The sequence below is a fragment of the Equus przewalskii genome, chromosome 18 (assembly GCF_037783145.1).
Source record: "Equus przewalskii isolate Varuska chromosome 18, EquPr2, whole genome shotgun sequence".
Lineage (NCBI taxonomy): Eukaryota > Metazoa > Chordata > Mammalia > Perissodactyla > Equidae > Equus > Equus przewalskii.
Genome location: NC_091848.1, coordinates 29,979,222 through 29,982,629, shown reverse-complemented (window position 1 = coordinate 29,982,629; position 3,408 = coordinate 29,979,222). Strand labels below are relative to the sequence as shown.

Below are 3,408 nucleotides of genomic sequence, written 5' to 3'. Positions count from 1 at the left end.
TCATAGGAAAACATCAAAGTTTTAGGCCTATCTGGAATCACTCACTGGTACTAGAATAACACTGAGCTTGAGGTCAGGTAGGCATCCAAAGAAGAATTCTAGGAGGAAAAAGCCTGCCTTTTTAGAGTGACCTCTGAACGCTGTCACTTTTGGATTTTATGATTTCTAAAAAAGAACAAGTAAAATTAACTTTCATATACATTTAGAATTTTGATTAATTATCATTTATATATAGTTACATGTTCATGCACAACAAGTGCGCAAGTGTACACACACATATTCTTGGCAGTACTGATCACCAATAGGTCAATAAGATACTCAAATATAAGACCTGACACGGTTTCAGGAATCAGGGAAGCTAAATCCACTTGGTCTTTTCACTTGTCAGTGTAAAATTGATGAGCCGGGCCTGCTCAAGCTCTGAGCTAAGGTCAAATCACCCTTGAGGAGACAAGAAAAAAGAAAAGTGATTTACAGATAAGACCAGTAGCCTTGGCACCAGGAGCTTTTGTTGTCTTAGCTCTGGTCCCTGGGAGAGGAGTGTGCCTCAGCGGGCACAAAGTGTTCTTCAAACAATGTTAGACACACGCCAAATTGGAGTCGAGCCAGGTTCCAGCTACCACACTGAATTCCTGCTTGCTGCCCATGGGCATGCACAAAAGGCAGGCCCAGGTGACCACAGCCTCCAGGTAAGGACCAAAGCAGCTATTTGTCATGATTAGGCGAATGGGCCATTCTCCTTCCTCTTGTCCTCTAATCAATGGCAATGAAATGTGTCTGGAAAAAAAGTGGAACAAAGAGCAACTCAAAATTCTGGACTTAGGAAAGAATGAACTCCCCTCCCTCAACTGCTTCTACAGCAGGAAGCATTGCCAAATCCTGCAACTGATTCTCTGGCGTTCCGAGTTACATATTTTTTCTAAATAGCTATATAAGTATTAACATAGTAATTTTTCTCTGAATGTGTCTAAGAGGATAAGCTGCCATCACCTGGCAACAAAAAGCTCTGGGAAGGTTTTTATCAAATGGGAAAAAAATATGGATGTCACTGTCCAATCTTTCATTCTTTTATTTGACAACAGTTATTGCCTATATGCGCTAAGCACTATAACTAGAGCTTTTACATATGCAGCGCTGTTTAATTATTAATTTCATTTAAATTTTACAAAAATCTTGTATTTTAAAGATGAGGTAAGATGAGAAAGTTGATATTCAATTATTTAACCTTTAAAATCATGTATTTTCCCATGAGTACATAGCTAAAAGGTGGCAGTACTGTCTTCCAAGTTCGAAGTTAATTGTACTATACGACAGCTAGAATAGTTCTGCAAATTAAAACCAATGCTGCATATGTGCTATCATCCTTATTTACACACACACACACTCACCTCTGTAGGATGTAGTCAAAGCATCAAAAAGACAAAAGCATTCTTTCTCCTCATCTAGACTATTCTCTTGACAGAAATTTCTAAGTGATCTTCTTGCCTCCAGTAGCTCCTTCTTTTAATACATCCTGTTGTGCTAAAGCGTAGACATTTTCATAACTATTCCCTGCTTAAACAAGCAAACAAACTGTGAATGTTTTTTGCTTTTAGGGAAAATCCAGATTCTATTGATCAGAACTCAACTCTGCAGCTCTTCAATCTGGCCCCATCCAGCGTTGTTTTTGTCAGTCACAGGCAGTTGACAGTCCACACTTGTGTCACTACATCTTTTCATTCCCTCTAAACTCCATCCAAGTAAAGCCACTCAGCATTCCCCAAACGGGATATTTGCCTCCATGTTTTTCTCATGCCATTCTCCTAGGACTATTGTCACCTGTTTTAATCCTTCAACTTGTCTCATATGCTATTTCCTTGGTTATGTCTTTTGCATTATCCCATTCAAAAAGAACTATTTCCTTCTCTCTGCTCTTACATCAGTTTAATTTATACTCCTATTTTAGCATGAATTTCATTCTGCCTTATAAGCTCTTCAAGGTCAGAGAGTACTTAAAAGCGAGATACTATGCTAGACACCGAAAGTTTAAGGAAAAACAACATTTGATCACTCCTTTCCAGGAGCTAACAATCTGGTATGAGCAAGACGCTAGATCTTTAAACTCACTTCAGTCAGAACAACTCATTTTATCTGCTTTTTGTTTCTCCTTCTGTGATAGTCGACAGTTTCACCAAACTGTGTTTGAATGCTTATTTATTTTTACTTATCTTTGTGAGGACTCGGCATCCTATCTCAGTCTGAAAATTCATCATGTTATTCTCTAATTCTGAAAAATTCTAGTCATCTCTTCGAAGATTCTTTTTCTCAAAATTCTCTCTATTCTCACTGTTTAGAAATCATATTAAATATCGGTGTGGCCTCTCATTCTGCCATCCACGTTTCTTAACTTGCTTTCTATATTTTCTTTTTCTTTATCATGTGTTCTGTACGTGGAGTTATTTCCTCAGATCTAATTTCCAGTTCACTGACTCTCTATTTGAAGCAGCATTTAATTAGGCTTAGTTTTCTATCCAGTCTTAATAATCTTTGTCTGTTAAAGGGGGAAAAGAGCCATTTGGCATCTAATGGAATTATTGATGTATTTTTATTTACGTATACCGTTTCAGTAGTTGCCACTTTCTCTGTATTCAATTTCCTCTATTTTTTGCTTTTTCTGAAATGACGAAATATGTTTCCTCTCTTTTTGATTGGAAATTACAGATTGTACTCTTCTAATTTTGAGGTTTTTCCTAGAGGGTACAGCATACATTCTTAACAAAGCCTAATATTAATAGATGCTTTTAGTTTCCTTCCACCTATATCGAGAACCTTAAGAACCCTTTATTTCCAATTCGCCTAAACACATTATATACCATCATTTTGATCTCTGTATATTTAAATCTAACCAAACATGACATTTCCTGTTTTAAATAGCCACTATTACGTTTACTGTTTTAAATAGCTAAATACTATTACATTTACAGTAAATACTGTGTTTTCTTATTTAAATAGCTAAACGCTTTTTAGAATTACTTTAAACTGGCTTAACTTCATCTCTTCCATCTTAAATCATTCCAAATCCATGCCCTTTCTTCCACTGTAGGCGCTAGAACCTGACCACCAAGACGTAGGTCTGAACACCTCAGGGGTCACTACCGTATAAGCTCATGTTTACCAAACTGGCTTTGAGACCTTTTTATCTTCAATTCCTGATTCTGGGGATTTTACAATTTATTATCAAGCTCAACTTTGTATCAAAAGGATTTGTAAGGTAGGTGTGGGTAGAAAGAGAGGATCTGACACATCAGCATATTTGCCATGTGGCTCCTACTTCTATTTATAATTATTTATAAGACTTCTTTGATAATGTTTTTTCAAGAAAAAAACAAAAATATGAAAACAATGTGTACACTCTTCTAGGAAGACAAA

General features: G+C 36.6%; 1 long non-coding RNA gene across 1 annotated transcript; it reads right to left on the bottom strand.

The window, feature by feature from the left end:
- Window positions 1–208: 208 nt before the first annotated feature.
- On the bottom strand, window positions 209–1,554 carry LOC139076944 (uncharacterized). Its single transcript, XR_011529035.1, has 2 exons — window positions 1,389–1,554; window positions 209–777 (listed from the first exon to the last, which is right to left on the bottom strand). It is a non-coding gene; the product is annotated as an uncharacterized lncRNA (long non-coding RNA).
- Between the last annotated feature and the right edge of the window lie 1,854 nt (window positions 1,555–3,408).